Below are 27,749 nucleotides of genomic sequence, written 5' to 3'. Positions count from 1 at the left end.
TCTCCAGGTGGGTCCCTCTCTCCACAGAAGCTGTGCACACACAGGGACTAGCCAGCTTCAACACCAGCCCCACAGCCAAGCCGGTATGACCTGGGCTGCTAGCCAGGAAAACAGGGACAGTGCCTGCATTATGCCTGTTCATGCACCGGCAAATGTTCAGTTCAATGTCTCACTGAAGCTGGACAGAGACCCAGAGGAGCTGTCCAGGGTTTCTGTGGTAATTCTACATTTCTGTCCAATTGAAATCTGAGCACAGTTGTCTAATAGAACTGGGCTGGACTCCATTGGGACAGGAAGGAGAAATTTCTTCCAGCTCCTGGGTCCTTGGGAGCTTCATGCAATCATTTGAAAACCTCCTGTTCAGGCAACTTGCAGGCCTGGCTCTAAAACAAAACCAAGCCTATCTCCCTTCTCTCTCACTTTCCCATTTGTCACTTCTCTCTGTCCCTCCTACAGAGACAGCATGCAGATATACCAGAAACTGTCAGAGATCTTTTCTCCTTCATGCTCTTTTTTTTTTTTTTTTGCCAGTCCTGGGCTTGAGCTCAGGGCTTGAGCACTGTCCTTGGACTTTCTCAAGGCTAGGGCTCTACCACTTGAGCCTCAGCACCACTTCTGGCTTTTTGCTATGTATGTGGGGTACCGAGGAATATAACCCGGGTCTTCATGCATGCTAGGCAAGCACTTTAACCACTAGGCCAAACTCCCGGCCCCCTCCTTCATGCTCTTACTTCCGTACCAAAGTGCTACTCTTTCAGGTAGAGAGAAAGGGGTCAGAAAAAACAGGGCTAAGAAGGCAAAAGTAGGATCCAGTTCCAAAAAGAAATGCTTTCCCGTTTTTTTTTTCTCTCCATTCTGGATCTTGAACTCAGGGCATAGCTGTTGTCCACAGTTTTTAATACTCAGTGCCCTTCATTATCAGTCACAAGCCCACTCCATGTTTGGAGTTGATTGTAATTCACAGCCTCAGTGACTGTGGTTTGAACTGGGATCCTCCGATCTCAGGCTCTTGAGTACCTGGTATGTAAGTCAGCTGCACTGCTCACGAGTGAGTTGCTCTGCCATAGGATATTTCACAGCTGTCCTTGGAGCCAAACAGACATAGCACACACTTGGTTTGAATCTTAACATTCAGATCGAGGATGTCTACCTGAAGGAACTGGGTCTCTCCGTGCTCTCCCTAGAGCAGATGCTGCTCACCGCCATACAAACACAGAGAAGGACTAGACAGGGGAACTGAAGGTGGCTGGGGGTTTTCTTGACAAGGGAGGCCAGGCACTGCTCACTCAGCCCTGAAATTTCAGCTGGACATGACTGCGAGCCCAAACCTTGAGACTCAACCATGAAACCCCCCAAGTGAACTAGTCGCTCAGATAGAGTCACCCACACAAATCAAGAAAGGAAAAGATGTATCTACCTCTACATTCTAACATACTGAGCTCCTTCACACACGATTCCAGAATCCTCAGTGGGAAGGGCTACAGAATGCACTCCTCAATGCCTTGACCCGCTTATCCACTACAGTATATCTGGGGAACTCCCCACCCAGATGCATAGAGAAAGATTTCTGCCAGGACACAGACACATTGGGAAGAGCTTTGTGGGACAGAAGCTTTCTCATGATTCAGAGCCCCTCCCCTAGGTGAGGAAATCCAGAACTTTTTTTTAGGAAGTTAGCTGAAAGTCCATAATCCTCTCCCTCCTGGACTCTTCTACCCTCTGGCCCATGAAAATTATGGGAGCACTCACTGACTGGACCCTGCTCACAGAGTTAGAGTGTCTCTTCTATGATTGCCTACAGTGAAGTGGACAGGCCACCATCCCTTCCTATTCCTCGGTCCCCTCCTGTTACCTATGAAGACTGAGGAATTTGGATGATTGATGAGACAATGAGGAGAAACAAATTTCCAGGAGTCCAGAGAAGGCATTGGCACAGAGACTCAGGGCAGCACCAACAGTGGGAGAAACCACTGGATCCCATAGCGCTAAGAGGAATGTCATTTATTTGCAGAGTTTGCGGATGAGGAAGCAGGCAGAGAGAGGCCAGTTCACAGCATGGCATCCCACAGATCTGCTGAGGCAGAGACTTAACCAGAACAAAGCAGCAGGTGGCACTAGCTTTGGCACCATCCATGCTCAGGTCAGGGACAAAGGTTGAGAGGACACATGTCTCAGGAATTCTGCTCTCCATTGTGACAGGAGCCTGGTGACTTTGCCCCCAAGGAGAAGAAGGCCAAGAGAGGCCAGAGGCAGGCTGAGGACATGGTGAGTGACTGTGTCCTGAACGCACCAAGAGTGCCTGTAAGAGAAGAGAAGAGAGGTCTGCTTGCTCATATTACCTCCTCTTCCCCTCCCTGAAATAACTCCATAGACATGGGATTTGATTCTGATAATCCCTTGTCCTGAGTGGCTGCCAGAGACAAAGGAGTAGTAGAAGCCCCAGCATGGCAAAGCCTGTGTGGCAGGTGGCCTTCAGAGGCTCCCTAACTTGGGGAGGTGTCAATGCCACCCTTATACTGTTTATTATCCCAAGTGCAGAGAAGGGGCTCTAACAGATTGGCCAGAAGGTCCTCAGGTGACTCTGATAAGAAAGGCCCTGTGAGGATGCAGGCGGTCTGGGGAAGCCTGCAATGGGGTCCTAGGCCATGGCACATCAACCCATCCAATTCCACAGGTTCACATGAAGGGCACTGTGCCCTACCTGAAAACTTTCCTGGGAGACTTCCAAATGATCGACACGGCCTTTAGGGACTTCCTGGATGTGAGTAGTCTGGGCATCACTGAGCTGCTGGGGTTGGGACAGAAAGTCTCCTGCTGTGTGCTGAATTCTGGCACAGTGAGGGGTTTCTTAAGATATCACTGCATCCATCTTAAGAAGGGACATCCAGAGCTACTGGGACAGGGAGCTAGGGCACAAAGCACAGCTGGGACTCAAGTTCCTCTGGGCACAGTGGGCAGTTGGGATTAGTGGAAAACAAAGGACAGGCCAAGCAGGCACTTGTGAGTCCGGCTCAGCTGAGCCCTCAGTCTCCCCATGTCCTCAGAAGGTTTGGACAAGATGATTCCAGAACCTCTTTGGAGATGTGTCCAGGTCCCATCTAGGTTCACAGGCACATGTAGATGCCCTCGATCCCATGGAAGAGGACCAGCCCCTGACAGGGAGGACTGAAGGGAGGAAGGGTGGGGTTCTCCTCACATTGTTCTCTGCCTTCTAGGAGGGAGACATCCATTTTGAGAAATTGAGAAAGGTGAGTTTCAGGTGCCCTCCTGGCTGGACGGGGACCAGCAGCAGAGTCAGCTTCAGTCACCATGACCGGTAGGGAAATTTGGTTCAGAGTGCAGATCTTTCATGATGACAGGGTGGGGATGTGAAGTGGGAGAGGAGAGCTTCCTGTGAATGAGTGTGGACAGTTATGAGAGCCACAGCACCCTGATGCACTGAGGCTTCCCAGAGCAAAGCCTGGTGAATGGTCTTCCCCTGGGCATCACAGCACAGCCCTCCACTCTCCTCATGCTCTCCCTGGCCAGGAATATGCAATCATGGAGCAACTGAAGCAGCTACAGGCAAGCTGCAGCTATGAACACATCACCCCGGAGGAGAAGTTTCTAGGTTGGTTCAGGGGCCTGGAGCGGCTCAGCGAGGAGGCCAGGTGAGCTGGGAGGCACTAGGACAGGGAGAGTGGCCTGTCACTGGGATGTGGTGCCAGCCTGAGTGTCACATGTCTGGACTTGAGGACTTACACTCCCTAGGGGCAGTGACCAGGTGGGTGGTAGGCTTTGAATTCTAAGCAGATGCTGGGAGGTCCCAAGCTTCAATTTGGTCTGCTCACCTCACACCCCTTGCCTAGCTATGACCTGTCATGTACACTGGAGCCCCTGGACAGAATGACACTGCAAGCCCTCCGACCAAGAATCGCTTCAGCATCTGGAAGGCCTGGAAGAAGTAAGGACCTGGCCACTGATGGGCAAGAGCCAGGGAAGATGATGGGATGGTTGTGGGAATGAGACATTTCCATTGAGAAGCTAGGTGTGGCACTCAGTTCTCTGGGGTGTCTGCCCCTCTGCTCATACTGAGTTCTGTCTCTGTGATTCATCCATCACATAAGGGAATGGGAAAATGTTAACTGACCCAGATCATGGAGTGGAGATTCAGTTCCCCAGTGTTTGAGGTCTAGGGTCTTGTGTGTGTCCTGAGAGAAGTTCCTTCAGTAAGCTGACCCCTCTCTAAAGTCACCAGACCCAGAGTGCTGCAATTAGTACCAGTGGCAGCTCCCAGTTGAAGTGGATTGGACCAGAACAAGGGTGGCCCTGAGATGAGCAGCACAAACAGCGCTGCAATGCAGTCAGACAGCAATGTGCAGTCAGCTCCCTCCTCCAGCTCCTACCCAGAGCTCATCAGGAGCAACTCACAAACATCCTCAGGAGACCCGAAAAAGGTGACTTCCTGTCTTGCCCATAGTCCTGCTTTCCACTGCCTGAGAGGAAAGCCCTAGACCTGGTTGGAAACCTGGACTTCTCCTGATGTTGCTGTCATCCACAGGTCCAGGGATCCTCCTCCCGGTCCACTGGGATGACTAGCTTGGCCTCTGCCAGCCAATCCTCACCCACAAACACCAGCACAATGGACACCAATTCAGCCAACACTCACAGTGGCACGTCAGAGCAGAGTAGTGACAGCTCATCCGTGCCTCCCCATCTCAGGCTGGGAGACTCGTGTGTTATCAGGGTGGTGCTGCCTGTGGAAAACAGACGTCTATGCAGAAGCATTGAGGTGAGTTGGGCGGCTGCATTTCCTTCTGCTCTTCTGACCTAAAAAAGAGGGAGGGAAAATTATGCCCAGTCTCCAGGCTAGAATAGATCCTCAGGCAGGGTCAGTGAGGAGTCCCGAGGGGAAGAATGCGCACAAAGATTGGGGAAATCCTAGGCTCTGGAGGGCATAGTTTAGATACTTCACTTTCCCCAGGAAACAACCTAAAGGCTGGTGTTTGATCACAAGATTAGTAGTGAATGAACACGATTGCCAGTTGAGACTGTTTATTGTCTCACAGACAATCCTCGCACATTACTTAGTAGGCTCTTCTGACAATCACATCTGGGTTGGAGGACAGCGAGACATAGGGATCCTATGTTCTGGGAAGATGAGGAATGTCTAAGGCAGGGTGCTGCAGATGATGGAGCTAAAAGATCTGCTCACAAGTAAACTCCTCACAGGAGAGAGAGATGTCTGCTCTTCTAGCTACTCAATTGGGCCGATGACATTCAGAGCCCCTCCTTCCTCATGCTGGGTCTGGTGTCTGCATCTGCTTCAGTCCTCTCACCAACAGGAATGAGAACAGGTGTCATGAGCACTCATCTGGGGAGGCAACGACTTCCTCTCTCCTGGACTCAGTGTTAGGGGAGTTGATCAAGGCTCCACGGGGTGTTGTCCATCACTGCATCCTCCAACTCACCCCCGACCTGGCTAGGAGCAGGCACTGGGCATTGGCTGGCTCCTCCCTTGCCTGCGGTTTCTGGAGTTTATTGTGTATTCCACTAAATCTCAGGGGCCCAAACCTGGAAAGCAGATCCAGGAAGAGCTGGTAAACTCTCCTAAGAATACTGAATAACCAACTTCAATGCATGGACTCCTCTTTAGGAAGGAAGATTTGAAACACACCCATGACACCGATGGCATTTCTCATGTTTAACACTGAGATGGTTCCACAGAAGCCCTGGATACTGACTTCAGGGAGGGATCCCTGGGACCCAGTACTCAGGGCCTGTTTCCTGATCCAACCCAGGTGACCAACCAGGAGAAGACCCGAGACGTCATTATGAAAGCTATGAAGAAATTCCAGGTGCATGGATACAAGCCAGAAGACTTAGAGTTGGTGCAGATCATCACACAGGATCAAAGTGAGTCCTAAACCAATAGCTAGGACAGGCAAATAAGAAGGTGGGCAGAGGCCCAGGAGTTTGGCCTGGGGTAGAGAGCTCGTCTAGAATGCAAGAACACCAGGGTTCGATTCCTTGGAAATATATACATAGGTAAAAAAAAAAAAGCCAGAAGTGGTTCTGTTAGAACTCTAGCCTTCAGAAAGCCCCAAGACAGTACTCAGGCCCTGATTTCAGAACCCTAGGTCTAGCAAAAAAAGAGAAGAAGTTTGGCAGGAGAGAGTGTCCTCACCCACCAACCCCTCCATCAGGGTATGGCAGCATAAGGGCAGCCTTAGACCCCAGGCCCAAGCCAGCCCTGGTTGCTGCACAGCTATTGCCCTCATGGACATGCTTGTTCTTGCCCTGTCTGAGGAGGAAGTAGCCAGTGCAGAGACCATCCATTAGGACTGGAGAGAATACAGCTCATAGGACAGAATGGCTGGCTTGCTTACCAGAACGGACTTTGTCATTCCCCAGTGTGAACACATGGCTTGAGAAAATACCTGACACTTGAGTGTCACACAGTTGTAAAGTGTGTGCCGAGAGTTCCTGAGACCCTTGCATTGTTACCACACCATTAAAACTATGCCTTCAAACACCACTTACCCTATATCATGGACTAATGCAAGCCCTGAAAGAGCTATTGAGAACTCATGGGCAACTTCCCAATATTCTCTACCTATGTGTTTTTCTTCCAAATGGGTTAGAAGCCAGGTGCCTAGGACTCAGCGTACAAACCCAGTTCATTAGGAGGCTCAACTGAGGCTCTAGGTTGGAGGCCAGCCTGGGTTAGAAGTCTGTGATTCTCTTTCTTCTTATCAACCACAGTAAAGCAGGAAAAATCATATGGCGCCAGTGGCACAACACTTATCTTGAACAAACAGGTGAGGGGGAGAACCGAGTCACTGAGTTAGATAAGTGAACCAAAAGTTGACTTACTCATAAAAGATATAAGTTGAAAAGCTAGACAAAAGTTTAGGTAGATGAGACAGAGACAGAGAGACAGGGATAGGGACAGAGACTGAAGTAGCAAAAGAGACAGGGACAGGCTGGGAATTTGGCTTAGTGTTAGAGTCCTTGCCTAGCATGCACTAAGACCCGGGTTTGATTCCTCAGTACCACATATACATACAAAAAAGCCAGAAATGGTGCTGAGGCTCAAGTGATAGAGCTCTAGCCTTGAGAAAGCACAAGGACAGTGGTCAGGCCCTGAGTTCAAGGGCCAGGACCGGCAAGAAAAATGAGACAGAGACAGACTCACAGATGGTAAGAGGAGTCAGACTCAGGTAAGACTCATGTATACCAGGAACACAAATGGTAATGAGCCACAGTGGTGTTGCTGTCTTGTCTTTGCAATGAGGTGCAGAATCTGTCCAGTTCTTTGTGGAGTTGACCAGCACTGATTACTGATTACAAGTTCCATGCAGGATGCGTTCTGAATTCCTTCCTACCTCTGGGACCATTCCCACTATGCTGGCAGCATGGGGTTTTCCCTCTCACAGCATGGGGTTTTCCTCTCACAAAGAGTGCAGGACAGAGGAGACTGGGGAGAAATTAAAGGCCAAAGGCAGGACTTGCAGTCTACTTGGGGCACATGGTCTTAGAGGACCCTGGAACTCACTGCAAGAAGCCTAAGTTAGGCCTTGCTTTTTGTGGTACTGAGGGTACAGGTTTGTAGGACAATCTTAGGAGAGCTGGTTTGCACATTGCAAAGCCTGTTGTATCTGTGATGCTGATATGGCAGCAGTGAGGTCAGAAGGGGATTAGCTTGTGCCTCCTTCACCCTGACCTGGCAGGACCTGAAGTCCAAAGTCCTCTGAGAAAGGAGTTTTCAGCAGTTCTTTCACATGCAAAAATCAGAGATTGGAGGCATTCGGGGTCCTAACCCACAATTGATCTCTAAGTGCATGGGAATGGTAGTGGTCTCAGCCCCAGTTTGGACAGCTAAGAAGGCTTGTGTCCCTCTTCCACCAGAGCTGAGGATTCCTGATGATGCCAACATTTTCTATGCCTTGAAGACTATGGACGTCTACCATGTGGTGCTGCGGAAGTACACCTTCCCCAGGAGGACACCTGCCAAGCAGAGATCTAGCTTCAGTGTCTTCCACAGGAAGAGGAGGGGAAGCAAGGCTTAAGGAGAGCTCCACGTGCGCATGTCTCCCTGGATCCTACTGACCATGATGACTTGAGTGGCCCTGGCCACCCTGCACCTTCTTTTACTACAGCCCAGGATACCCACACTCCACCTACAAAACCACCCTGCTGTGCCCAGGCTACTTGCATTAGCCAAACTCCCCTCCCCTCCTTGGACTCCCTGAGTGCCTAGGGCACCCTGTGCCATCACAGGACAACTGTACCCACCACACTATCACCTGACATTTTGGACTCTACTACAGGTCACCACCACTTGTGCACTTGGCTCTTCCACTCCCAAAATCGTAGTTCTGTTCTTCAAAGATTCACCAAAGGACAATTCCCCACCCTCAGCCTTTCTAATCTTTGTTAGGCTACACCAAAATCCAAGCCTCTGCCATGAGGCTTGATTGAGACTCACCAAGTGATGGAAACCACACACTGCAGAGCTGTGGTGTTGAGGAAAACGCCTCTGCTAGAACTTATTCTTACATACACAGGCAGACTCAGTGGCCCATTGTCCGTGTACATTTCACAGAGCAGTACCACAGACATTGGAGACCACTGAAGGTTGGAATTTCAGGAAGCATGGGCCCTTGCTCTGTACATGATTTATTTGCAATGACCATTTGTGTATATGCCAGAAAGTAAAATACTAATGGGACTGGAGGGTTTTTTCAGAAAGATAAGTTAGATTTGAATGTTCACATTTAATTAAAGTTCTTGTTTTTCTCTGCTCTGGTCCTTGTGCTTTTCTTCTTTTATCTCTATTTTACAGAGACAGTCTTCCATCTGACAGGATGCCTATGACTTTATGTATGAATAGGGAAGGCTGCCACCCTCAGTACTTGAGTGAAGGGAAGGGCCTGCCCCCCACCCCCTCCACTAAGGAAGAGGTCAACTCTGTTTCACTACAGTGGGGCTGCCTTAACATGGTTCCCAATAAGTGGGACTGGAGTTTGCAGGTGATCTCATAGATGGTGGAATATACTCTGAAAACTGATTGTCTTTGAAAAGAATATTTGTAAGTCAAAGTAGCAGACTGGGAAGTTGCATGGCTGAGTGTTTACAAGGAAAACAGGCATTATCCTTGAGAGTGTTCTCTTGTCTTTCCCTTTCTCTCCCTCAGCATTATCTCTCCATCGTATGGTTTTGTATGGCTTTAATTGGAAGATGATGATGAGAAAAGTTGGTGGACATTAAGAAAGAGTTCACAGAAGGTCAAATAAAGAAAGATAAACTATTCAAGGAGCTATAATCTAATAGCTCTGGGTATCTCTATTACTCCCCACAGAATTGCAAGTGACTTTGATCTTCACAAATATTTGTCATTGCAGACCACTTTCTAAAAGAAAACAAAAGTATTCAAGGTTGTCCCCACTGTTGGGATTCTAAAATAGATCAAGTGGAAAATTGTATTTCACTTTTATGTTTGACCTAAGCTCAGAAATGATGTTTAAGACTAAGTCACGAGTACCAACTTGTCTGCTTCATGGAGTGAAAGAATTTCCATTTCTTGGAAGGCTAATCTTTATATTAGCTCCTTCTGCAGAAAGTATTAAAATAGATCAATTTCAAACTGTATCCTCAAGTACAACAGAGTGAAGTCTATGAGATAGAAGGTAATTGAACCAAACACCAATTTGGGAAGTTCTTTCCACATTAACCTGTGGCCCGCTGATTTCTCTTCTTTGTCCTAATCCTGGGGTTAGAACTCTTGACCTGGGAGATATCTGTGAGCTTTTTGGCTCAAGGTTACTATTCTCCCTCTTGAGCCATAGCTTCACTTCTGGCTATTTTTGCTGGTTAATTGGAAATGAGAGTCTCATGAAGTTTCCTTCGTGGGCTAGCTTCAAACTTCTATCCTTCTATCTCAACCTCTCAAGTAATTAGAATTGCCACTGCCCCCAGCCTAACTGGATGGATTGATTCTGGATGAAGACTGGTGTAAAAATAAATCATGAAAGGATGTGAGGGCAACCTCAGTGTGACCTGTCACTGCCTTGATCAGCAGGTCTGATTTGGCACATTTGGCTGGATAGGTATGTATCCCCTTCCCCCCTTATCACTCCAGGTGCTTCAGGTACATCCACAAATAAAGTACCTCATGGTAGGTCTGCTACAGTGTTTCCAAAGACAATTAGAGCACCAGGAACTTGGCTAATCCATGGACTGATCACTTCTTTAATTTTTCGAATATGATGGCATTACTGTGAGGCCACGGTATATGTGAGAAGAGCCTTCCTGAGGGATTGCGTCACCAGCCATCAATTTCTCCTGAGGTTGAGATCTGAGGATCATGATTCAAAGCCAACCCACATGAGAAAGTCCATAAGACTCATCTCCAATTTACCACCAGAAAACTGGAATCGGAGCTGTGGTTCAAAGTGATAGAGCACAAGTCTTGAGCAAAAGAGCTCAGGACAGTGCCCAGACCCTGAGTTCAAGCCCAACAACGAGACCCAAAACACCCACAGACACAGACACACACACACACACGCAGGCAGGCATGCACACACACATGCACACAGAAAAACTTGCTTCTAGGGTAGGTTGAGGGAGGCTCTTCCTGTAAGATAGAGGTCTAAACTGTATAGCACATGCAGCTGAAGGAGCATGGGCTCTGCCCAGAGAAGGGCTCACTGACCTGTCCTTAATGATTCAAAGCCTCCCTGAATCCCCCCAATCGAATTCCTTATATACTTGTACCACACTTGGAAGGTACTAGGTGTCTTATAAGCTCAGTAATTGTCTTAACTGTGCTCTGTTCGTCTGGAGAGGTGGGAGGAGAAAGACAGATGCAACACTTCTGTTCTAATCATTAAAGCTACCCAGTGATACTTTGTTCTTCAAAACAGATCTTCCTCTACCAGATCACTGAAGAGTCTTTGCACGTCATTAGATTGCTATCTTTGGTTGAGAAGAAATACTGTGGTGTGTGGATGTAGAAACTGCAGATGGGCTAACCAGGAAGCATGAAGCAGATGGGGCTAAGATCCAGCAGAGGCTCCTTGTTCTCTACATGCTGGATTGTGATGCATTGTGACAGGAACGCAAGTCCAGGTGCTGGTATCCCTAGGTAATAGTGCTGGCATTTCTTGAGGTGGCGGGGGCCATCTGTCTGTGGATGATTTGGGTGGCATATTTGGACAAGTAGCAAAGTGGGAGCTTGGATGATGAGAAATAGATGGTTGGTGAAATGAAGCTTTCACTTGGGAACCCCAAACCTTAATTTCTTAAACCTTGAGCCACATACTCTGCTTGAACTGTATGCCTTTTCTGGTAGATTTTTACTGAAGCTTATGGTACTGAAATTGAACTTAGTCACATTGCCTACTGTACTAGAAATCTGAAAATCTGCAGCTGACTTGAATTCTTTTTTCTATCATTTAGAAGACTTTTTCTTTTACTTTTTTCTTTTTTTTGCCAGGCCTGGGGCTTGAACTGAGATCTGAGGATTGCAGTTTGAAATTAGTGTCTGCAAGCAAGTAAATGAGACTTTTTAGTTTTTGTGCTAGTGCAGGGGCTTGAACTCATGGCCTACTCTCTGTGTCTGAGCTTCTTTTGCTCAAGGCTAACACTTTACCATTTGAACCACAGCACCACTTCTGGCTTCTTTTGAATATTGTATTGGAGAGAAGAGTGGCATAGACTTTTCTGCCCTAATTGGCTTTGAACTGTGAGCCTACAGATTAGTAAACTAATCAGGAAGCCTACAGAGTGGGAGAAGATCTTCACCAACCAAACAACGGACAAAGGCCTCATATCTAAAATATATCAACAACTCAAAAAATTGAATCACTCCAAAACTAACCTCCAAAGTAACAACCATCCCATTAAAAAATGGGCCAAAGACTTAAAGAGAGTCTTCTCTGAAGAAGAAACAAAAATGGCCTATAGACACATGAAGAAATGCTCAACATCTCTGGTCATAAAAGTAATGCAAATCAAAACAACTCTAAGATTCCACCTCACTCCAGCTAGAATGGCCAGGATCAGGAAAACGAATGACAACAGATGCTGGAGGGGATGTGGCCAGGAGGGATCACTACTACACTGTTGGTGGGAGTGCAAACTCATTCAACCACTATGGAAAGCAGTGTGGCAGTGCCTCAAAAGGCTAAACATAGAACTCCCCTATGACCCAGCAATTCCACTACTTGGCATTTACCCAACCACCCAGAAACAAGGACATACTAAATCCACTAGCACAACAATGTTCATTGCAGCACTATTCACCATAGCAAAGATATGGAACCAACCCAGATGTCCCTCAGTTGATGAGTGGATCAACAAGTTGTGGTATTTGTACACAATGGAATTCTATGCTGCTGTCAGAAAGAATGACATCGCCCCATTTGTTAGGAAATGGAAAGACTTAGAAAAAATCATATTAAGTGAAGTAAGCCAGACTCAAAGGAACTTAGGCTCAATGGTTTCCCTCATTCGTCATAATCAGTAGAAACCTTGGGCTCTACTAGCAGAGATTTGCAATAGAGCAAAATCTTGATACATAAGGCCATATAATGTGAAGCTAATTGAAAGGACCTCCAGGATAGTGAAACAAAAGCCATATAATGAATGATTGTTGTCCTTAATGTACTATGTTGTCTCTCATCTCCTTTGCTGTCCCTTGGTTATCTCATATTGGTATAGTATCTCACTTTGTCATCTGATATATTGAATTTATTTGTATTTGGATATTTGAAATTTGATAGGGAAGGGGGGAAATCCAAGATGGGTGGGGGTGTGGGGGGCAGGGAAATTGGTACCAAGACATGTTAAAGGGTATCAATGTATGTGAATTAATGCACCTTCTATCTGGCAAATATCATGTAACCCTTTTACTAATTACAATAAAAAAATTTAAAAAAAAAGAGAAAGACACTGAGATAGCCTGCGAAAATCATAGTCTGAGTATTAAAAAGTAATGAAGATAAAATGCTTTTTCTTCTAATTTATACAAGACAATGTTCAGGGCAGGACATATGATTATTTTGTTTGCAGGTAGGCTAAAGTTCCTGGTGATCCAGCAGCATGATCAGCAGGAGCAGAACTCAAAGACACACCTGAGCTTGGAAAATGGGTGAAAATAAAGTGCACCTGTTAGAACTGTTTGTTTCATCTTCTTTAATAATATAGGCTCAAAATATCAAAGTCCTTCCAGATGGCATTAGTAATTAATGTATGCTTTGATTTAAATACTGTATTATGGCCTTACTTATTATATGCCAGGCATTATTGCCTGAAAAGAATATTAGATCCTGGCTAGGAGTATGGCCTGCTGGTAGAGTGCTTGCCTACCATGCACAAAGACCTGGGTTCGATTTTTCGGTACCACATACAAAGAAAATATTTAGGCAGAGTGCCTCACAACTGTAATCCTAACTACACAGGAAGCTGAGTTCTGAGGATCAGGGTTCCATTACTTTACATTTCAGTCAACACCCTTTTAATATCAGCTCCTGAAAGCACAGTGTATTCTTACAATAAGACAAAATGCATCAAAATCCTTAAGACATTAATATTTCTAAATTGAATAAATTTATATATGCATATATACATTACATATGAAAGAGTAGAAAATATTACAAAGCAACCTATAATTATCTAGCAACACTCAATTTTCTAATCTTAAGCTATTCAGTCTTGTACAGGAGATTCTCATCAACAGTATAAGGAAAGAGGCAAAGTATACATATGTTTTTAAAGAAAAGATATAAGCAGTCTTTAAAAGCAATCTAAGACGTCTATGAAGAGCAAATAAATTTAAGTGAATTTGCATGGGCTTCATTATATAATATTAGAATAAAAATAACATTTACTTCTTTATACTCACAAGAAATAATCAAGTTATAGATTCTGAAATATGGTAGTTGAATAAATAATAAAATATATGCAGTATATAATATGATACACATGTTAAAATCTGTTAAAGATTCCTTAGAATCTTAAAGGGAAACTGAAATATAAGGAGAAATAACCCATGTTCAAATGTTCAATGATATAATCGTGACAAGCAGTTAATTTTCATCAGGTTTATCTACACTTACGTTGTAATTTCTATACTTCTACATAGAAATAAGCAAACATATTTCATATTTTATGTAGGAATTGAAAGGATATAGATTAAAAAGGTTTTTGCAAAAATAACCAAAATATATTTATACACAATGGAATTCTATGCTGCTGTCAGAAAGAATGACATCACCCCATTTGTTAGGAAATGGAAAGACTTAGAAAAGATCATATTAAGTGAAGTAAGTGAGACTCAAAGGAACATAGGCTCAAGGATTTCCCTCATTTGTCATAATCAGTAGAAACCTTGGGCTCTCCTAGCAGAGATTTACAATAGAACAAAACCTAGATACATAAGGCCATATAGAATGATGCTAAATGAAAGGACCTCCAGGATATAGAAGCAAAAGCCATATAATGAGTGATTGTTGTCCTTAATGTACTATGTTATCTCTCATCTCTTTTGCTGTCCCTTGGTTATCTCATATTACAGTATTTCACATTGTTAACTGATATATTGTACATATGCGTATTTGGTTATTTGAAGTCAGATAGGGAAGGGAGGAAAACAAGATGAGAGGCGGGGGGAGGGGGAGGGAAATGGGGACCAAGACATGAGAAAGGGTATCAATGTATGTGAAGTAATACACCTTCTATCTGGTGAATATAATGTAACCCTTCTATTAATTACAATAAAACATATGAAAAAAAAAGAATTCTTTTTGTTCCTAATTTAGTGTGGTGGCCAAAAGAAATTTAGTGTTTTGTTGTAAGATTCAGCAGGTTAAACATTCTGGTGACTCCGTTGTTTCTAGTTAGAGGATAAGACAAGTTAAAGGTGGTCTCTCTGTCTGTTTGTCTGTCTGTGTGTCTGTCTGTGTGTGTGTCTGTTTGTTTTGCTCTCTCTCTCTCTTTCTCCCACACTGTCTCTCTCTGTCTCTGTCTCTGTCTGTCTGTCTGTCTGTCTGTCTGTCTGCCTGCCTGTCTCTGTCTGTCTGTCTGTCTGTCTGTCTGTCTGTCTGTCTGTCTCTCTCTCTCTCTCTCTCTCTCTCTCTGTCTCTGTCTCTGTCTCTGTCTCTCTCAATGAATGAGTAAAGGCTGATCATTAGGGGCTTTTTAATTTGTTATGTATTTTCCTAAAATGCTTTACTGATAAGGTGCGTTTTTGGCCCCAATCAAAAATTTGCCCAATTATGTGATGGATGTCTATCTCAAGTGATGATGATGATGATGAAAACACCAGCAAATCTCTTCACGCCCATGTTCATCCTTGATGTGTCTCATTTCATTGCTGTGAGAAGGAGGCTGTCTAAAATAGAATGACTTACCTAGGTTTTCAGATGTTCATGGGAGACGTGACAGCTGAAGACAGCTCCCTCATAGCATTTGTGATTTATTTAGTGAATGAAAAGTCTTTTACCATCAAGTCAGGGTTGGAATTTTATGTGAAAGGCAAATATTACTAAATAGCCAAAGCATGTCTGTGTGTTAGTTTCCACATATATTCTGTAGTTTAAGGTGAATAACTCATGAAGTACCAATCCTATTATGAATCAGAGAGGCTGGACAGACAGAGGAAGCAAGGAAGGGAGAGAGGAAGCAGAAATGTAGATGAATGATCAGCTCAATTTCCTTCATAGCAAGGGAAACGGAACATCAGGAAACCCACGAAAACAGTGTAAACAGTGCTTTAGGGTCATAGGAAAAGAACTCCTTGTGAATCTTACATAAGTTTTTATTTAGCACAGGTAATCATTTCATTGGAGGGAGAGGCCTCATTTCTAGGAAATACACCCTTACATATATAGTGTATGTAGTGTTCGTTTTCTGGGTATTATAGCAATTTGGGAAGAAAAAGTCTCTTTAGGAACTTCCATAGTATTTGACTGTGCATAATTTAATGGTTCATGTTGATAATGAGGAGCAGAATACACATACATTGACAGATGAGAGCCATTTGTTGTCAGATACTCAAATGTAGACAGATTTGTGTAGAAAGCTGTACAGAGACTAAGTACCATGTTTGTGGGAACCCCTTGGAAGGTGAAGGAAGTGAAATTTTTCTGTGCCATTCCGTGTTTTCACAAATTGGGTAAAGAATTGAGGCTCCTTTAAGGAGAGGGAATTCTCAATGTCCTGGTGAACAATGAAGTGTTCTCTGTTTCTGGCCTGCCACCCATTGGTCCAATCTGAGAGTAAATCAGTAAAGACATCTAGGATTACTGAAGGTAATGAGGGAATAGAAGGAACAGAGGAAGCAGAATATTAGCTATGATCTCAGGTTGAGTTCCCTTGAAGAGTATTGTATTGAAATTCATACAAGATGTCAAGAGGTACTATGGTAGGGGTACTGGGAAAAATTCTTCAACCTTGCATGCAACTGATCCATATTTAATTTCCTAAATAGATTCAACTGTATTTCTGTGGTAAAATAAAAATACTGCTTTTCATTTGGTTCTGGTCTCTTAGTTCACACCGGACTACCAGAGCAAAGGGCTAGAGGGAACAGAGGAGCTGGAGATGGAGCTGTAGCTCAAGTGGCAGAACCTGTTCCTAGGATGAACGCAGTTATGGTTTTAGTACCGAGCCTGCAGAAAAAGTTTGATTTCCTCTACAGTTTCCAACTCAGTTTTCTGTGTCTTTTTTTTACTTACATTTTAGGGATGACACAACCTTAACTGCCATTGCGGTTTGTGACTCGAGCATTAACATTTGGTGAGTTATCTGTCATCTGAATGTAAATTCATTTGTGGTGTGAGTTTAGTACACAGTCTATATGACAGCTGATCGTTGTCTTCATTATTCCTCCTCCTGTATTGAAACTAAATAGAAAATGACAGCATCTGGCAGCAGATACTTGGTCATGGTCTACTGTGAATTCAAACATAGCAACCGTATCTTTATTTACCTATTCTCTACCTTATTTACTTATTGCCTACATGCAACTTTTACTGAGCCAATGGAGGTAAGAATCACAGTCAGGCACATTGAGGTGGTCTCCGTGTTTCTGAGGTGAAAGAGCTGGTGGGCCTCTTTCATTCTCCAGAAATCTGATACTTGGACAGGCCCACTGACAGTTATGATGAGAGTCCAGCTTCTAGGCTGTTGTTCCTTGTCCTTTGGTGAGAAGCAGTTAAGAATACAGCCAAGTATGTGAAAAGAAGGAGGGAGAAGAGCAGAGTTAGAAAGCTGAAAATCAGATTGTATAGTGGATTGATTTCTTCTGAAGTGAGTTACACGTACAAATGAACTAACACATACCAATAAACAGTGTGTTAGGTTTACTAAGAGAGAAAAATTATTTGACCATGCATAAAAGCTTTCTTTTGTAGAGGTAAAAATATAAGTTCCTGCAAAACGAATTTCCTTTCTAGGGAAAAAAATGGAAATACCTTGTTCCTTTAGCTAAATGTGTAAAGGTTTCAATTTCTACAAATTTGTCAGTGTTAGATTAACTTACTACCTTGAGTAAAAAAGTAAAACTATGATTGCACATGGTATTTGACTGTATATAATTGAATTCTCTTTAGCTTTGATAAGAATGACCCAACAGAATTTGGGACAGAAGAATTCAAGCAAAGGTCAGATATCTATAAATAGAAAAACATACATAAATATATATGTTATGAAACAGACTGTGATCATTTCTGGGTAGTTTCCAAATATTGTCAGTGTATCTTCTGTCTGTCATATTACTCCTTTTCATTTTGATGAGTAAATGAGAAATGAGTTGCACAAAATGTTTTGCTATTTTAGGGAGCAGTGAAGGAAAACTCCTAAACCCCCCACTCACATTGCCAGTGTATAAGATCCTGCTACAACTGGTTGTGTTCCTTTGGTCTGGTGGCAATGACATACAATCCTTTGCATTTATTTCGTGCCGTAACAGTTTCTTCACAGGTGAAGAAATACAAGTGTCAGATCAAAGTGACTACAAGTTTGTTCGGGCCTTTCCATATTTTATTGGCTCTATCCAGTTCTTTGATGGGTATACTCTTTCTCTATATCTATTCTTTTCATTGTGAACTTCATGCCAACTTTTCAAAACTGTGGTTCTAAGGTTTGTGACACTGTGAATACTTTATGGACACCATTTATATTGTATAGACAGATGACTCCACGGCGTTATGACAAGCTCCTTACTGCTCACACCTGTGAATACAGGGTTTGTGAATAAATTTATGTGTGCAATGAAAGAGCTAGGAGACTAAGAGAGAGAGTGTGTGTCCACATGTGTGCTTTAGGTAAAGGGGCTCCAAATCAGGTTTCCAGGATTAATCTGTTTTCTTGCTTATCATTGGGCCTCTGCTTCTTGATCCACACATGAAGTGCACACTTTTGTTGATTCAGTGGAGATGTACTTCTGCAGAAAGGAATACCCTGGATGGCTTTCTATTGCTATCCTGTCATATTTTCCCCATCTGTAAACCAAAGGTCTGCACATCTATCTAAAATTCTGTTGAAAGCCTAATGGGAAGGGTCATTGATCAGGCAAGCCTAGGCATGAAGGATCAACATGCCATGATCATGGGAGTAGCAAGGACAGTGCTCTGAGTTCTGACCTCAGGAAAAGAAGGGTTGACAGAGACAGAAGACGTAGACACATAGTACATTTGACAGACCACCTGTGTAGAAAAACAAGGCCACAGTTTTCTAACCGAGTAGTGTTAGAACATTGTATCATTTCCTCCCACATTTTCCCACTTAATTTTTTTATGTTTTGATATGTCCACAACAAGAACAGCAACTTAACAACTGTTATTGTTCCTTCAAATGAAGACATAAGTAGTGTGCGAACTGATTTTTTTTTTGGTCGTGACAAGGTATAGAGGGGTTACACTTACATTCGTCAGGTAATAGGAAGATTACTTGTCACAAACTGATTCCTCTTTTTCATATTTTTTCCCATTTCTTTTCCCCACCCCCTCCCAATCATCTTGTCTTCCCTCCTTTCCTTTCCTATTTCAAATAACTGAATAAGAACATATACAGTATACCAGATAATAAAGTCAGATACAGTCCCAATAGGAAATTAACCATAAAGAGGAAAAAGGAAAAGAGAAATAACATAATACCTTAAAAACAACAATCACACAAAATAAAGCTCTTGGTTCCATTTTTTTAAAGTTCCTTTCATTTAGTGTAAATTGAGTTTTTTGTCATCAAGTGATAAATCAGAATTGGACAGTGGTGACTTTTCAGGATACAGAGGACTACCTATGAATATCATATATAATCCAGATGTGTTTTGAAACTCAGCAGGATATGAAGAGCAGATCAAAAGAGAGTGGTTCATGGAGTGCTGTGATGTCAAGAACTAGCACCTAGAATCCCTAGGTGCCTGTCAGCTACTCACAATGAGCCAAGGTCGCAGGGAATCCTTTTCTGAAACAAAAAGGTACTCTCATTTGTCTGTAGTTCCCAGGAGGTAAGACACTGATAAAACACCAGCACAATGCAAGGGACATTTCACAATCCCTCTACCCACACTGGCAACGCCTTATCTCTGACTACTATTCCATCTTACACATCTGGAATATCAGCTTTACTACCATATCAAAGTTAGTGTGTTTTGCAATAGTATCAATTTTTTCCCATTTCCTTTAAGTAAGTTAAACTTTCTTTCTTGGTTTATCAGTCCTCTGATTGATCCATTACTTATCAGTTAACTTTCATATCTAATATAATCTCTAATACCTTTAGTATTTTTGTAGCTCTATGTCCTTAAATAAGATACACTGCTGCTGTCATTCTGGCCACTCAGCAGGCAGAGATCTGAGGATCACAGTTCAAAACCAGCCCTGGCCTGTGAGACTGTGTGAGTCTCTTACCTCCAATTAACCACTAGCAAAACCATAAGTGGTGCTGTGACTCTAGGGACAGGGTAGTAGTAGTCTTGAGCTGAAGAGCTCACGGAAAGAACCGAGGCCTAGTGTTGAAGCCCCATGAATTGAAAAAAGTAAGATACACTTTTGATTTCAATTTTGTTTTTTGATTTCTTCAGACTAGGTTAGTAGCTCAGCATCTGATCTTCTGATAGAATATATATTCTTCAGCTAAAAGATGAAATGTTTTCAAGTGTCTTCTAAACAAATTTGGACTGTAGTAAACTTTGATGTTTTTTGATTGATATTTTTTATCTAACTGATCTTTCCTTACTAGCAATGGATAGAATGCATCTAATGTCATTCAAGTGTATGTCTCCTTGAAGATTTCATGCTGTTGGTTTTATAGAACAGCAGTTTCCTGCCCTACATACCTATATTGTTACAATGACTATTCATGGTTGTTGTTTTTTTTGTTGGTCCTGGGGCTTGAACTCAAGGCCTGGGCAATGTGCTTGGACTTTCTCAAGGCTAGAGCTCTTCCACTTGAACCATAACTCCATTTCTGGCTTTTTTCTATGTACATGGTACAGAGGAATTGAAACCGAGTCTTTCTGCATGCTTGGCCAGCACTCTACCACTAGGCTAACCTCCCTTCCCCCCCTTTTAATACACTTATTTGAAATAGAGAAGAGGAGGGGGAAAACAAGATGGGGTTTCTGTTTTTGTTAGTTTTATATATTTTAACCTGAGTTCTCCATAAAGAAAGTCTAGAGACAAGAACTTATGACTAATTTCCTTCTTTGGGAATAACACCTCAGAAAAGCAGAAATCAGGAGATATCTATGCTGCCATGGTTGTTTATTTGATATAGTTCACAAAATTTCCTGCCAGTCTTGATAGTTTTCCACTGTTTACTGCCCTTTTCTTTTAACTGTGTAACAAGAATTTTCTGTCATTGCTTACATTTGATTGTTTTCCAGAAATAAATTCCTCCATTCCATACTCACTCATGAAATGCGTGTTTAGTGGGCAGTGTATCATTGAGTCAAGGTTAAATTCATTATATTTAAACCATTAAAACCATTGGCATCTTTCATTAAAGAGAATAGTCCGTATCACCCAAATACTGCTTGATCATAAGGGACATATTGCTCACATTTCTTTTTCTTTACTGTATCCTTGTTTCTTTCCTCCTTTGTTGTTTGGAGAAAGTGTAGAGAAAGTTTTATTCTCTTCTTCTTTGTGTATCTGGCCTATCAATTTACTTTTTACTACTGGCAGTAGTTAACTTAATGAGCAACAGGAAGCATATGGTTAAAAGACTTAATAATCAGTAAAATCTGTGTGGGTGCAGTATTTACACTCTAACTTTCCAAGTGATACATGCCTTCATGTGCATATATGGTAATACTAAGAAACTGTTGTTAAGTGAGGGACAGTTCCACTATTAGTAATCATTAACAACATACTTTCATTCGAATCAAACTGATGACCTAGCTTCATTTATCTACTGATTTTAATTACTTATATGTATACTGAAGTATGAGGTATCAGTGTTATAGCAGTAGAGAAAATTGATCACTTCATGTATAAAGTAGGTAGCTATTTGACTGAAAATGTATAGTATAGTTGTGCCTTATGACGAGACTTTCTTATCCTGGAAGAAGTGTCTGTAGAATGTTATGTGGGATCTAGCATTGAAATGTGAGTTTAAATCTAGGAGGACTCTCTGAATATATATATATATATATATACATATACATATATATATCCACACATATTTCTAAAGGCAGCATGAAGGAAAGAAATATATTTGTGCGTACACCAACAGATGTCAAAATGTGAAATAAGAAGTATGGGAAGCAACTAAGACACAGGCATGACAGCCCAGCTACTGAGAGACAAATGCACATCTTTCTTCCTTCTTTATAACAACTAGGGTAAGAGAGGAACAGGTCATGAGGAGAATTTCTTCTAGTCATTATATCAGCTACACTTCAACCAAAGGATAGAATCCTTTCTGGAACAAAGCAGTGGCATTCTAAATAGGAATATCGGCAGGAAACCCGGCAGTTTACTTCCCGAAAGCAAAAAGTATGGCTCAAGTGGTAGAGTATTCATCTTAATAGAGAAAGCTAAAGTAGAACACCCAGGCCCTAAGAGGAAACCCAATAGTACCTGCAGAGAAACATAATAAGAAAGAGAAAGAAGGAAGTCCACGTCCCTAACAGAGACAGTCACATGCTTGATGTGAATGGATGGAAAGAGATATTCCAAGAATGGCACCCAAAAGGAAGCAAATGTAAATGTACTCCTATCTGGCAAAGAAAACTTGAAAGTATTACAACATGAAAGTCATTTCATTTTGCTAAAGACACTGTAATGATTAACAACAAAAAGGCAACTAATCCTCAATGCACCCAATTTGACACAACAGACATCGCTGAACAGAAATGAGTTGATGGATCCCAACCATGTTAGATCCTTTCCAAAGAATCCGCAAGAAACCAGATTTAACTGAAGACCCAGAGCCAAAGGTAGCACATATCTGCAGAATATTCCATCCAGCAGTCCCAGAATAAGTATCGTCCAGGCAACCCCAAGCTTTCCCCAAAGGAAATAATATTTACAGCATAGAGGCAGCGTTATTCTCTTTTTTTCCTTTTCCTTTCTCTAATACTCCTCCGTAGTAATTATTCAAAGAGGTTTCTTGGCAGAGTCTAAAGGAAGTCTTAACAGGACATATAAGAAAAGATAATATTACCATGTGCTATCATACTATGGTGGAATTCAACTAGAAATAGACATGGAAGTAAACAATAGAAAAAATTAAAATACATAGAAATGGAACAAAAATCTGAATGTTTAATGGGTTATGGAAGAAAGAAAGGAGGGACATGTAATCAAATGTAGAAAATCATTGGAGCCTCTGACTATATATTTTGGTTTCATTCTTTAGTGATATTTTATCTGATACCTCAACTGAACATGACAAAGGAACCAACAATGAAGGGTAAGGTCCGAATAAACATACAATGTGACCCATGTGTATTTATGCATATTTACATGTATGTAAGTACAGTCATCCATGAAAGGACAGTCACAGAAAAGAAAGTAATTGAGATTAGGGACCTGTAAGTATAGATGACAATTGAAAGTCTTTGATATTTTTCTAATTTACTTTGGCCATAATATCAGTAGTTTCTTTCTAAAATGTTAGCTATTTTTAAGAAGAAATACCAAGAATGTTTCTTGTTCCTAATCTATTTTAATGGCCAAAAACAATTTAATGTTTTGCTGTAAGATTTAGCAGGTTAAGAAACTTCTTTCTATTGAATTTGTTTTCTCTAGCTAGAGGATGGTTATCTCCCTCTCTCTCTCTCTCTTCCTCCCTCTCTCCCTCCCTCCATTCCTCCAGAATGAATGAGTAAAGGCTGGTCATTACTGGGTTTTAATTTGATAGGTATTATCCAAAAATGCCTTACCTCTAAGTTCACGTTCAGGCCTAAACAAAAATTTACACAGTTATGTGCTGGATGTCTATTTCAAGAGATGGTGATGAAAAGACCAGAGAATCTTTTCATGCCATATTCATCCCTGATGTGTCTCCTTCAATTGCTGTGGGAAGGAGACTGGTTAAAATATAATGACCAGGATATCAGATGTTCATGGGAGACGTGACAGCTGAAGACACCTCCCTCATACCATTTGTGATTTATTTAGGGGATGAGAAGGCTTTTACCATCAAGTGAGGGTTAGAATTTTATGTGAATGTGAAATACTACTAAATAGTAAAAGCATGTCTGTGCGATCATTCCAACATATATTCTGGATATTAATGCGAATAACTCATGAAATACAAATCCTTTTTATCACTCAGAGAGGCTGGATGGATAGAGAACAATAGTGCCAGCATGGAGGGAAGAGAGAAAGCAGAAATGTAGGTGGTAGATCAGCTTGATTAATTCCATAGCAAGGGAAATGGAAGATAAGGAAACCCATAAAAACAGTGCTACCAGTGGTTTAGGAAAAGAATTTGTCAGTCTTGCATAAGTGGTTGTTTAGCACAGGTGAACATTTCATTGAAGTGAGAGGCCATATTTTTAGGAAAGCACACGAAATACCCCCTTGCATATACAGTATATGTAGAGTTAGTTTTCAGGCAGTTATAGCTATTTGGAGAGAAAAAGTAGGTTTTGGAATTCTCACAGTATTTGACTGTGTGCAATTTAATTATTGATGTTGATAATAACTAGCAGGATGCACATGGATGCACACAAGACAGCCCTAAGTGGTCAGATACCCAAATGTCGACAGACTTGTGTAGAAAGCTGTACAGAGACTAAGCACCATGTTTGTGGGAACCATTTGGAAGGTCAGGGAAGTGCAATTTTTTGTGCCATTCTTTTTGCAAATTGGGTGAAGGATTGAGACTCCAGAGGAGAGGGAGTTCTCTCTGTCCTGGGTAGCAGTGGAGAGTTCTCTGCTTCTGGCCTGCCACCCATTGGTACTCTCTGCAAGTAAGTCAGTAAAGACATCCACGATTGTTGAAAATAAGAAGGGAATAGAAGGAACAGAGGAAGCAGAATATTGGCTGTGATCTCCGGGTTGAGCTCCCTTGAATTGCATTGCATTGAAAGTCATACAAGATGGCATTATGTACTGTGGTAGGGGGAACAATTCTTCTATCTTGTGTGAAAACTTTACTTTTCTAAGTTCCATGTTTAAGTTCCTGAAGAGATTCAAATCCATTCTATTGTAAAATGGAAATACTGCTTTTCATTTAAGTACAGGTCTCCTACTTCACACCATAGTACCAGAGCAAATAGCTAGAGGGAACAGAAGAGCTGGAGATGGCGATGTAGCTCAAGTGGCAGAGCATGTTCCTCAGATGAACACAGTTATGGTTTTAGTACACAGCCTTGTAGAAACAGTTTGGTTTCTTCTAAATGTTCCAACTGATTTTCTGTGGCTGATTTTATATTATTTTATTTTTTAGAGATGACACAGCATTAACTGCCATTGCAGTTTGTGACCCAAGCATTAACATTTGGTGAGTTGAATTTTCTGTCATCTGAGTGTAAATTCACTTCTAGGGTGAGGTTAGTACCCAATCTATATGACAGCTGATCAGTGTCCTCATGTATCCTTCTCTTGTATTGAAACTAAATTGAAAATGATAGCGTCAGGCAGCAGATACTTGGTCATGGTATACTGTGAAGTAAAACATAGTAACCGTATCCTTATTTACCTATTCTCTACCTTATTTACCTATTTCCTGCAACTTGTACTGAGACAATGGAGGAGAGAGTCCCAGTCAGGAACAATGAGGTGGTCTCAGTGTTTCTGAGGTGAAAATGTTGGTGGGCCTCTTTCCTTCTCTAGAAATCTGGTACTTAGTAGACAGGCTCATTTTCAGGTATGATGAGAGTCCAGCTTTTAGGCTGTAGTTTCTTGTCTTTTGGTGAGAAGCAGTTAAGAAATCAGCCAAGTTAGTGACAGGAAGGAGAGAGAAGAGCAGACTTAGAAAGCTGAAAATCAGATTGTATAATGGATTGAGTTCTTCTGAAGTGAGTTGCATGTACAATTAAACTACATGATACCAATAATCAGTGTGTTAGGTTTAGTAAGAGAAAAATTCTTTGACCATGCATAAAAGCTTTCTTTTGAAGTGATAAATATGTAAACGTTTCCAGTTCTACAAATTTGTTAGTGTTAGGTTAACTTACTACCTTAAGTAAAAAAGTAAAACTATGATTGCACTTGGTATTTGACTGTATATAATTTAATGCTCTTTAGCTTGGATAAAAATGATCCAGCAGAATTTGGGACAGAAGAATTCAAGCAAAGGTCAGATATAGACATATAGGTCAACGTGTATAAGTATATGTTAGGAAACATATTGATCATTTCTGGGAAATTTCCAAGTATTGTCAGTGTATCTTCTGTCTGTCATATTATTCCTTTTTCATTTTGATGAATAAATGAGAAATGAGTTGCACAAAAGTGTTTTGCTATTGTAGGGAGCAGTGTATTAGGTTTACTAAGAGAGAAAAATTCTTTGACAATGCATAAAAGATTTCTTTTGAAATGATCAAATGTAACTCCCCTACCCCAAATTAAATTCCTTTGTTCATTTAGCTAAATATGTAAAAGTTTTGATTTCTACAAATTTGTTAGTCTTAGATTAACTTACTACACTGAGTGAAAACGTAAAACTATGATTGCACATGGTATTTGATTATCTATAATTTAATTCTCTTTAGCTTGGATAAAAATGACCCACCAGATCTTGGGACGGAAGAATTCAAGCAAAGGTCAGATATCTACAAGTAGATAAACATACATAAATATAAATGTTATGAAACAGATTGAGCATTTCTGGGTAGTTTCCAAATATTGTCAGTGTACCTTCTGCCTGTCAGATTGCCCCTTTTCCATTTTGATGAGTAAATGAGAAATGAGTTGCACAAAAGTGTTTTGCTATTGTAGGGAGCAGTGAAGGGAAACACCTAAAACCCCCCACATTGCCAGTGTATGAGATCCTACTACAAGTGGTTGTGTTCCTTTGGTCTGATGGCAAAGACACAGAATCCTATGCATTTATTTCCTGCCATAACAATTTCTTCACAGGTGAAGAAATACAAGTGTCAGATCGAAGTGGCTACATGTTTGTTCGGTCCTTTCCATATTCTGTTGGCTATGTCCAGTTCTTTGATGGTTATAGACTTTCTGTAGGCCTAGACCTTAAATTATACATATTATTTTCATTGTGCACTAATGCCAACTTTTCAAAACTGTGGTTGTAAGGTTTGTGACAGTGTGAGTACTTTATGGGCACCATTTCTATTGGATAGACAGATGGCTCCACAGCATTATGTCAAGCTCCTTACTGCTCACATCTGTGAATACAGGGTTTGTGAATAAATTTAGGTTTACAATGAAAGAGGTAGGAGACAGAGAGAGAGAGATCGATCATGTCCACACGTGTGTGGCAGAGTGGCAATATTCTGATACTATGGCTTCAAGTCAGGGCTCCAGGAATATTTTACTTTCTTGTTTATCACTGTATCTCTTCTTCCTCATTCACACATGCAATGCATTTTGCTCATTCAGTGGAGATGGACTTCTGCCAGAAGGAATACTCTGGAAGGCTTCATATTGCTATCCTCTGCTGTTCACTCCACTGTAGACAGAATCACACCTGTGAACCCAAGTCTACACATCCATCTACCATTCTGGTGAAATCCTAAGGGGAAGTGTTATTGAACAGGCAAGCCTTAGGTAGGAGGGATCACCATGCCATCACTACAGGAGTTGCAAGGACAGGGCTCTGAGTTCAGAGTTCAGTACTGGAGAGAAGTTTTGGCAGAGACAGAGGAGATAGAGGCATAGTACATTTGACAGAGCATCTGTGTAGCATGCACAAGCTATAGTTTTCTAACCTAATATTGTTATAAATACAACATTCCTTCCCACATTGTCCTACTTAGTTTTTATATGTTTCAATTTGTCCACAGCAAAGGCAGCAACTTAACCACGGTTGTTGTTCATTCAAACGAACATCAGTACTACGTGAGTTAATTTTTTTTTATTTGGGGGATCATGTATAGAGTGCTTATACTTATTTTCCCCAGATAGTAGGTGAATTTCTTCTCACACATTCATACGCCTATTTATGTTTTCATCCCATATGGCAAGGGACCTGGGAATCCTTTGCTGAAACCAAAAAGTAGGCCTAGCACCAGTAGCTAAGAGGTGATCCTTCCTTCTTTTGAATGCTTAAACCCTGAAAGGCCCACATTCATACTGAGGGGGAGCCTTACTTCTAGACTGCTTTTTCTTATTCCTATC

At 41.9% G+C, this 27,749-nt stretch overlaps 1 long non-coding RNA gene across 1 annotated transcript; it reads left to right on the top strand.

Annotated features, from left to right (window-relative positions):
- The first annotated feature begins 17,593 nt into the window (after positions 1–17,593).
- Positions 17,594–25,727, top strand: LOC150039040 (uncharacterized). The gene is made up of 4 exons (XR_016534543.1): positions 17,594–17,648; positions 22,855–22,908; positions 24,895–24,948; positions 25,695–25,727. It is a non-coding gene; the product is annotated as an uncharacterized LOC150039040 (long non-coding RNA).
- Positions 25,728–27,749: the final 2,022 nt, after the last annotated feature.

Source organism: Megascapheus bottae, unplaced genomic scaffold, assembly GCF_031878675.1.
Source record: "Megascapheus bottae isolate mThoBot1 unplaced genomic scaffold, mThoBot2.hap1 HAP1_SCAFFOLD_50, whole genome shotgun sequence".
In the NCBI taxonomy this organism is placed as follows: Eukaryota; Metazoa; Chordata; class Mammalia; order Rodentia; family Geomyidae; genus Megascapheus; species Megascapheus bottae.
Note: the sequence above shows the minus strand (reverse complement) of the source record. Positions and strands in the feature narration are given on the sequence as shown.